Consider the following 10,662-nt stretch of genomic DNA (forward strand, 5'->3'; position numbering starts at 1 on the left):
CACACCCATGGCTACCCCCTTTCAAGCAGTGCAGTATATACCTTTCAAGTGTACTGGGCCCACTCCATTAGAATCAATGGGTTAAGTGCACCCCTGAGAGCATTCCTTTGTGCTCCCTAGTTCAGGGACAGTTGTATGACAGAGCACAAAGTAAAAAGAGACTCTTTGAGCACTCCTCCATCATGCCTTTGCCTGCGATAGGAGCCATACAATCTGGCCCAAATGAGTGTAGGGGAGATATTCAAAGGGAATTGGGGAATCAAGCATCCAATTCCCATTGGCTTTCACTGGGAGCTGATTGTGTAATTGCTCTTTGTACCTCAGAAAATCTCCTTCTGGAGTATGCATACTACATGATATAGACCCAATCTATCTCCTATCTGTCTCTCACCCTATCAAAATTCCTTTCGACTTCAAACTGGAACACAACTGGAGAAGCAGCAGGCCCTACTGTACAATGGACTAGACTGAGTCTATGTGAGGTTCTTTTTCCAAGTCCAAAAGGTCATTGTAATGGCACAAGATGTCCAAACAAGATCAGGAGGAGTTTTCAGCTTTTTCTTTACTGGGACCCATGAATTCCAGCCCTTCGATGGGTATGTCTTTCTCCTTAATAGCTTTCTGCACACAGAGCTGGTAGCGCTTGAATTGCTGCACGCAGGGGTCCCCCGCGTTCTCCCCCTTGAGGAACTTCTTGGCGAACCAGCGGTTAAAGCACTGGTCATACTCGTGCTTCAGCTCTGTGCATGCCTCCCCCACGCTGTTCATGACGGAGCCTGGTCATGTGGCCTGTTCCTGCAACTATTAATCACATTTGACTTCACTATTCCCTTGCTGTGATGAGACTACTTGCATGAGAAAGCCAACCCTTCCAGGAATAATCCTGACTTGGGCAAATACTCTCATCCAATGTGGTGGGACCACTCGTGTGTAGGAGGGAGCGTGATTTGGCCTATCAGGTATACTTCACAACTAATACACATATAATGTAAAAGCAGGAAGAGTAGTAACTGAGAAAGGGGCAGGTTTCAGTCACACATCCTAACACATAGCGATGTGTTAGTTAACAACAATTGTTAAATTTTATCAGTTGTCTCAATAACATTTACAAAGTCAAAGAGAAGAATGTTCAGACAAAACTAAATTCCCTGGGACCTACCAATGTGGTTGCAGGCTACCTTCTGGCTATCCCATATCCGGATAGCCCTCAGTGCAACTGGGGAATGAGATCCTCTCTGGAACTGGGAGCAGAGCTGAAGGAAGGGAGAAGATGGAGCCAAGAAACAGGAGTTTTCCATGGCATTCGAATCTTGGCACGTTTCTGTTTAGAAATCTACCCAGTAGTTGCTATTAGTTGAACTCCTGCTCTTCATTTTCAACCCATCTATCTTTCAATGCTTTACTTCTCTGGGAGCTGCCAGTAGGATATCATGGATGTACTGCTCCGAGCATTCTATAGCAATAGTTCCAGACATTATTGTTTGGCTCATAGTGGTACAACTGCAGTCTTATGTTTGGAATTCTTTAACATTTTCACACGTTCTGTTAAGCATACATCCAAGCTTTGAAGTGAATCCAACTCAAAGCTTAGGGTTTTTTGGACGTTCAATAATATTTTAAAAGATGTATTTTTAGAAATAATTAAATTAAATATTTTGTATCTGAATTTCTATACTTCCTGGGTGTGGCCAAAACCAGAAATGGAAGTATATATTTATCCATGAAAGGTTGTTTGTGTGGTGTTTCTAGCACGTTAGAAAGGAGGAGTGAGTATTAGAAATTTTCCAAGATAATCTGTTTTCAGTTTGCGAATTTGAGGATATTTGCACCAACACTGCACCACTGAAAATTAAAATTATATCCAACTTCTCTAGCGCTGAAGCCAGCATAAGATCATAGAAGGGGGAGATTTGTTACTGCTCCAGTTTTGAAACAGAGATGGGAATATAGTGATCTGCTGGAGCTGCTAGTGGAGGACCCATGGAAAACAGCAGCGAGGAAGAAAAGTAGAGTCAAAGCCACTGAGGATTTTGAGAGGAAGAGAAGATGGGTGGCCTACTGGTTAGGGCACTAACATAGGATTTGGGAGACTTGAATAGAAGTCACTGCTCTGCCACAGACTTCCTGTGTGACCTTGGGCAAGTCATTTAGCCTCTCCATGCCTCAGTTCCCCATCTGTAATATGGGGAAAATAGCACTTCTCTACCTTACTGGAGTGGTGTGAGGATAAATGAATTAAAGAATGTGAGGAACTCAGTTACTAGAGAAATGGGTGCCATATAAATACCTTAGATAGATTGTTGTGGATAGAAGGGAAGCAGAGAAAGCTTCCAGCCTTGTCCTCCCTAATGCCACCTCAGTGATGGAGAAAAGCAGGAAGGAACTTTGAAAACCTTTCATGATCAAGCAGGCTTGAGTGTTTTTTCCCAGCCAAAAAACAGAACAGCTAGTTAAACTGCACCAGAACAGGTCACTTTTTACACTAGCGGTTTGCTCCCGTTCAACACCAGTAGAGCCACATTGGCATAAAACTGGTGCAAAAACAGGCAGCATAGACAACCCCTCATTGAGAAATATCTGGTAAACGGGAAGCAGACAAAATGGGTGAAGAAACTAGTGAGGAAAGAGGTGAAAAGCTAACGGGGGGGGAGGGGAGAGAGAAGAGAAGAGCAGACACCAGGAACTCAGGGTAAAACAGGAAAGCTCCAGAAAAAGAATTGGGCAGAATCAGGAGGTACTGGTGTATCACAGGCTAATGGAAGTGTCCAGGCTATAGGAAGTAGTGGCCAGTACCAGACTGTACATAGACTAAAGGATACAATATTTGTGGAAGGCTCCCTGTTACTATATAGGCAGCATGTCACTTCATCAATAAGATAGAGAACCATAATATATTCCCCTTTTCTCCTCCCTAATTTCAGGATCAAGCATAAGGTGCTTTCCTGATGATTTTTTCCTGGATCCACTTGAATAATGTTTCCATTCTTAGTGTAATAATGTTGCTTATATATTTTCTCATTTCACAAAATGTCAGGAATCCAGTATTGCTTGAGTTGGTGGGGTTTTTGTTGTTGTTGTTGTTGTTGTTTATTTTTGTTTTGTTGTTAAAAAATTTCTTAACACTTTTTGTGCAATTCTGACAGCATGTAGGCTGTTAAAATATATTAATACCATGAAACTGTGTGGGTTTTCACAATTTGCTCCCTCTAATCCCCTTCAAAAGTAATCAACCTTAGATTCAAAGTGGATACAACAGATTTTCCATGAGATCCAGAGCTTTCACAAAATAAAATAAATAAATATAATCTGGCACTGATTCTGATCTCAGTTTCACCAGTGTAAACAAACAGTAACTCCAGTGAAGTCAATAGAAATGCACCTATATAAAACCAGTATAGATGAGATCAGGTTCATATAGGCTCCCTTTTTCATTTTGGTGCAGAGAAATAAATTGAATGGCCTTCCCTGCCTCCTTTAAACTTTCCTTTGTTCTCATGATCCTAAATTAATTTCAGGTAAAATAAGACATCTTCCAAATGGATTATTTTTTAACCTTTGTTATTAAAACCATTTTCTGTTGGGATCACCTGTTCAGCTATTAATGAGTCATAATTTATGATCAGTTTTGCCTTTCACAAATTGATAGTTGAAACCAGAAGTTCTCAGTCCAGCTACAGCTCAAGAAAAGCTAAGGGCTAAATAGATTTGTCAGCACAAATATTACAAATTGAACACTACAACCTTACCTCCCTTCTAGGAAGAAAAGAATGTGATTACATATGGAATCCTGATGGCCATTGTTTCCTTGGCACCATCAAAGCCAAGTTACACACACCAAGATCCTATTTGGTAAGGGCAGACAATGGAGGAATGTTTAGGCTTAATTATATGCATTTGCTCAAATCACAGGAAATTGGTTCCAGTATTACTCAACATTTCTACCCCACTGGACAGTTTTGTTCACCATAAGGACTTTACAAAGTATCTTTGACCACCCTCAGTCTTTTGTTGCCAGCATCTACAGAGAAACCAAAATAAACTGGCTGGCCTTATTTCTCATTTGCACTAAGTCCCCCTTTATCCCACTCTAGGAATGTGAATGTAATTCATAATTATTTTAAATCTCATGTATACTGTAAGAGCAGAGTGAAGGGGCCATGAGAATGCATGAGAATTGGGCCAGGACAATTATTTTGTTACCCTTCCGGTTATGTAGTCAAACTTCTTGACGTACTGAATTTATGAATATTTGGTATGAAGCTAACATATGCATAACTTGATCTGACGTTCAATGGCAATGTTCTGAAATATATGTTCAGAAAAAACATTCAAATCTGTAGCCATAAACTTTTCTTCCAGAAGAGCTTTGGGAGCATGTTATCAGGAAACACCATGTGATGCCATTTCAAATGGGCGTAGTAGTTTTATTTATCTGCAGGCCTGATTTTCAGCGATGATGAATACCCACAGATTCTAGCCACTTTAGTTTGTGGTTGAGGACACTCAGCATTTCTGAAAACTAAGCACTGACCAAATAGCAGTTAGATCTTGGAGAAAGGGTGATGGCCAACTATGATGCAGTACTTTGTAATGGTCAAGCCTATCATCAGTAACATTCATTCTGACGGAATCTCTGTCTCTGATGGAAAATGCTTTCTTAGGTGTAGTAGATGCTGCCTTCACGTTATAACCACACAAACAAAACATTATGTGGTTCCAAGAAAATACCATTTCATATATTGGCAAATGTAATGATACCATATCAACTTCTCACATATCTTTATTTCACATTCATGACACGGAGCTCAATAATAACAATGTGTTTTATAATCAGTCAGTCAGACAAACAAAAACGTATTGCATCAATAAAGTCCAAATTGTCAGTTGTAATACATTTTGACTTTAAAAAACCCACCTGTTTCATTATAGCAGACCTTTTTATTTATAATTGCCAGCATTATGATTGCCTTGGAATTCTCATACAGCAAACAATCATTTTTCCTTTGCTTTTAAAAGTGATACTTACTATGCTTGTGAGCCTTAAGGAAGGTTAATTAAAGTCAATAGAGAAATTTTAAAAAGGGGAAATATTAGGTTGACATGCTCCCTTCCTACTCCAGAAATCAGTGAACGAGAGAAGATAAAGAAATAGCAGTGAGAAGAAATAGGTTGTTTACTAATTATGCTGTGGGCTTTCTTGCTAATGGCTCTATTCTCAATCTACACTGAATCAAGTAATGTGCATGGGGCTTATTATTATGCAGATGAATCAGCAGGGGCACATCTGTAACTGTGCATAACTGCCAAACAGCTGCTTGATTGTACATATTCTATGGAGCCAGCAACAGCCAGAGTTTTTAGGGAACTGCCCACCTTAGAGAGACAGGAAAGGAGGGAGGTAGAATATGAATGAACAAACTGTACAAGACTTCACTGTCAAACCAGTTCTAGCCTTAAATATTTGGGCCTAGATTCTCAGCAGAACCCAATTCCACGGGGTGTAGATGGGGGTGAAGGGACTGCAGAGGAGCTAGGTGTGACTCCCTAATGCTGGGGTTCAGGCATAATTTTGAGCAGCCTCAGAATTGCTTTAAAGTATTTCAGTTGCTTAGTGCCACCAGGGGCTGATACGCCAGCCAAGAATAGCCAGAATGCAGTAGCATTCCTGCCAGTCTGCTCATCTTCTCCTTGCCACTGACATGCGCACTGTGCTTTGGGCTGCCTGAGCTGCAGCTGAGTAGGGGCTGGCTACATCTCCCTACACTATCTGGGAGAATGTTCAGCTGAGGAAATTCATCAGTTTTGCAAGAAAGGAATTAAATTTTGCAGCACTGTATCTTGTCATACCAATAAACTAAACATGAAATAGATTGGGGAGAGTGAGAGGCGTAACGGAAAGGGAACAGGTTTCAGTCACACTAATCCTCTTTCGCCGTAAGCTCAGTGGCTGGACCAAAGCTGCTCTTTATTTTCATCTTGCTAACTATGATCTTAACCCTGCTGTCACTGAAAATATGCACATCTACTTCAATGTGACGCAGGCCCCTCTATCGCCTTTAGATCATCTGGGCCAAAATCTGCTCTCAATCTGGAGTAACTCCCAAGGTGCCAACAGACTTGCTCCAGATGTATACTAGTGTAAATTAAGAGAGTTTGGACGGCAATCCTGTCCCACAACTTGTGTGTTTGGGCTAATGTTCAGGTTTGAAAAATATATCAGGTGATCTGTTCAATAGCATCTTGATGCTGATGGTTGAGGTGATGGTCAGGTGAGATTTTTTTTTTAAGAGCTACCGCTTTGGTATTTAAAAGATGTTATTGTACAAGTAGATAATATTTTGCAGAAGTTGATCATTTCTCCAAGGAGCTAAAAAATGTAAAAGCATTTTGAACTCAAACAAGCTGACATGCATCATCAGTTGCACCCTGAAAGCTTTTCCCATCATGTTGCTTTGTTCAGGGTATGTACTAATTTTTCAGCACTAATACTTACACAGAGCACAACACTGCTTGAATTACTCATTGCAGAGACATTTATCCAAAAGATTTAGCCCTTTTCTTTTATTGTGAATCATTCCCCTGATTTCTACAAATGAATTCATTATCTGTAAGTATTTGCAGAATATTATGGACAAATACATTTGCAAACTGTTCACTAGAGTTGTGAAGGGAAAGTTCATTCCATTTCACAGAGGATTTAGATATTTCAAAATTTGGTTTCATTCCAAATTAGAGGGAAAATCAAAAATTTCAAAAAGTTCCATTTTCTCCCCCAAATGGAAAGCCCTGTGGTCCATGACTCAGATACACTTTTCATGGCTAGCTGCTCTAAAGTCACAGACTCTGGAAGATTTGAAGTCCCTTTGGATGACTGCCCCAGAGCTAGGGATCCTGGAAGCTCTGGGATTGGCAATGCTGGAGCAGTCCATTTGGCTGGCCGCTGTGGGGCCATGGACCCTGGAAGCCTGAGCTCTCCAATAGCCCACTAGGTCAGCTACTGTGGAGTTTCTATAGGCAGGTTTCTATTGGAATCTGTCAGGCATGTCTTGAAGGCTTCCAAGCAGAGTGTGCCTGATTTGCAAACTAACTCCATGGAACATTTTGATTTTGATGAATCAGCAACTTCTGACCAAAAAACCCCCTGTTTCCTGGAATTTTTCTGACTAGCTCCACTCTTCATTCTGATTGGTCACCTAGGTCAGATAGTATAGTTTCTGATCACTTACTAGATGACTGGAACTTTTTAAACAGGAGAATAAGAAATAGTGAAGTATGAGTGACATGTTCTGGTGCAAAATTTTGCACATATAATCAATCATGCAAATCAGGCACACTCTGCTTGGAAGCCTTCAAGACATGCCTGACAGATTCCAATAGAAACCTGCCTGGTTTCCTGTCAGCTCACCAGCTCAACTCCACAGTAGCTGACCTAGTGGGCTATTGGAGAGCGCAGGCTTCCAGGGTCCATGGCCCCACAGCCAAGAATTCCCTAATGCAGGGGGAACATTAAGGGGCTAGTTACACCCACTTTAGGGCAACTTTGTTCCACCAGAACAATAGAAAGCAACTGGAATAAGACTTAGGATCTGGTTCCATATCAGAAGATGATTTTGACTCACATCAGATAGGCACAGTTAGTATTCTAATGGTTATAGCATTGACTCAAGACACCGGAAGTTGATTCTTAAGTTAGTTACCTAAGAAATCTCATTCTTCTAGCAGCTTGCTAGCAGAAGGAAGAAAAACCATGAACTTTAGAAAGTTTCCAATAATACAAAATTGTAACTTTCCACCTCTGGTTATGATTCAGTGCTACTGATGCCCTGATCTACTGCATGAGGTGGTTTCTTTGCCTGAACAATTCTCTAGTGAGTCAACACAGGCTAGAGCAGCAGAGGAAATATCATCAATATCATGCCTCACTAACTCGGCTTTAGTTGATACTACAGATGCAGAAAGGAAATTCAGAGTTAAAGGCTGACACGTCTGTCATTAATTCACACCATGTTGTCAAGTGAACATAGCACAAGTGGTACCGTACATATGTCATGCAATTACCTGAGATCTTTCCCCTACCTATTAATTATTCATTGTTGTTGTTATTGACCTGCCGTGTAACCATGGACAAGTTACTTCACCACCTCCCTGTGCTTCTCTCCCTCTGCCCCCACCCATGTCTGTCTAATCTAGCTAGTTTATAAGCAGAGCAAGAGCTGTCTTTCAGACCTGGTCTGTATCAGTATAACTATTTTGATTAGGGGGTAACTTTTTAAAAAATGTGATTTTGATTCCCACATAGCAGTAAGATATACAACAATTTTTATACCAATATCCTGTGTCCACACTAGGAGGGCTGTACTGCTTTGACTATATTGGTATAGTTAAAGCAGAACAACGTTTGTGTGTAGACTCCGTTTTGCTATGTAATATAGCGCTTACCACAGTGGGGCCTCTAGGCACCACTGCAATACAAAAAATAAATAATAATCATTGTTATGAATAAAGTTCATTGTTAGGCACCCTGTACATTTATGACATTATATAAAAACATAGCAACACATACTCCCTGACTTACAGAGCAACTTGTACCGAGCCACGAAGGAGTGTTTGTGCTAACCATGAATTTCTATAGTATTGCTTATATATAGCTGTTTAAATGCATATTTCCGTTGCTATGGAATAGTAATGGAGATTTTAGAAGAGTAAAAAACAATCCGTCCTAGAAGTTTATGAGAGCTGACTGGTCCATTGGAGCCATTATGGTTTATCATGTATTTAAGACCATCTAAAATATGAATTATTGATAGACTCCAAGGAGCAATGAGGCTTTATCATATAAATATTTATTCAGTGACTTTCAGAATGGGTATTACTGACCCCATATAGACCATAATGGCGCCAAGTGGTCTATTATGTAACATATTGAGACATTTTCCTTATCCCAACTATTAGCCAAATGGCTTGGAAGTATATATAAATAATATTAATACACAGAAAAATGTAGTTGTGAAGTGGTTAGAGATGCATCATGCCTGACTCAAACCCACAAAAGCAAGAAGCTATAAAGTTAAGCCACCTAACATGAATACTTTTACCTGTCCCACGAACAAGCACACCTCTTAACATTGCCACAATGTCCCTACACCCTAGACTATGCACCACAACCTTAACTGTACCTCAACTTTGGTCCTGATGCATACACCCCTTTACCAGATTATTTTTTCCCCAAACACTAGTAGGTGTGTGTGTCTGATATAGTAGTTTGCTGTGTTGGCAAAGAATAAAGGGTTGTGTGCAGAAGACGGTTACCTGGGCTGATGGAAGGGTAGGATCCCTAAGGGATTGTTATGGTACATGGTCTTTGGTAGAATGTAGAATGACAGCTCTGGGTGACTAAATTCTTCCCCCTTTCACTGACAGGACAGATTGTAAGTATTATTTTGTTAAATTCTTAAGTGATTAACTATTGGCCATATTTTATAAGCCTGAATCTGACCTACTTGGCACCTCCCTCTCACAAAACGTACACTCAGTATGAAGGAGAATTAATAAGCTGAAAACTACTGAAATGTAGACTTGTGGATACTTAATCCTTTTAAGTCCATGCCACAGGCTGTACATTGTATTTCTTTCAATAGGGAGTGCAACTCAGTGTGAGGATTTCATGTGCTTGTTTATCAGCCATTATTATGATATAAACTAAATACTGAGTCCTTCAACCATTAGAACCTTGTGCAATGTACAAGTGAAAAGATGATATTTCTGTGGTGTTAAACAGAATAATCTTATTGACTTACTTAGAAGATCAAAAATGCCAAGGTGTTTTGATGTTGGGTATGGTTTATTCAATACAATAACAGTGTGTCTTTATAATACCAACAAAATATGACTCTCAAAATTTGAAAACATTTTTTATTCCTTTTCATATTAAGGGGAAAAATGTAGAGTATTATGTTAATGTTTCCAGAATCCAAGGAAGGCTATTAAAAGTCAGGCTGTCTATGCAGGTAAGGTAGATTAGGAAATAATTTTTCTCAGATGGTCTTTAAATGCTATTTATAATAATCCATTAAAATAATAGGGTTTCTGTTGACAAAATGTGGAATAATTGGTGTACCAGACTATACATCTTAGTTTTAAACAGATGGAGTAAATTATGGTAGAATGAATGCACTCTGCTTTACTTGGTTTAGGTCTGGATAATCAGCAACACAGGTGGATAAAGTTTGTTGATTATTAGGAAGAATAATTTTTTTTAAAAAATTGGGGGTCAGATCCTGGCCCTTAATATTGCTAACAGTGAACTTTTCTTCGGGATAGAGTTCAGCGTTCAAAGAGTTCTGCTTCCTCCTGGACCATGTACTCTTTCTGTATATTAGTTTAAGGTGATATATAAGCTTACTGTGCACTTAAGGTGTGAAAAACCCCCGAAAACTTCACATCATTTACTGTTGCAAACTTCAAGGTTAATACAATTGGCAGAAATCATAGAATCATAGAATATCAGGGTTGGAAGGGACCTCAGGAGGATGTCTAGTCCAACCCCCTGCTCAAAGATCATATGAGATCCAGCACTTTTAGCACTGTAGCTGCTGGCATTTTACAATATTTAATGTAATAAGATCAGGAGCTGACCTTTATGAGTATGCATGTGCAGGTGTG

General features: G+C 39.8%; 1 pseudogene; it reads right to left on the reverse strand.

Moving 5' to 3' along the window:
* Positions 1-537: 537 nt before the first annotated feature.
* LOC144260414 (TP53-regulated inhibitor of apoptosis 1 pseudogene) lies at positions 538-768 on the reverse strand (annotated as a pseudogene).
* Between the last annotated feature and the right edge of the window lie 9,894 nt (positions 769-10,662).

The sequence above is a fragment of the Eretmochelys imbricata genome, chromosome 2, assembly GCF_965152235.1.
Source record: "Eretmochelys imbricata isolate rEreImb1 chromosome 2, rEreImb1.hap1, whole genome shotgun sequence".
In the NCBI taxonomy this organism is placed as follows: Eukaryota; Metazoa; Chordata; order Testudines; family Cheloniidae; genus Eretmochelys; species Eretmochelys imbricata.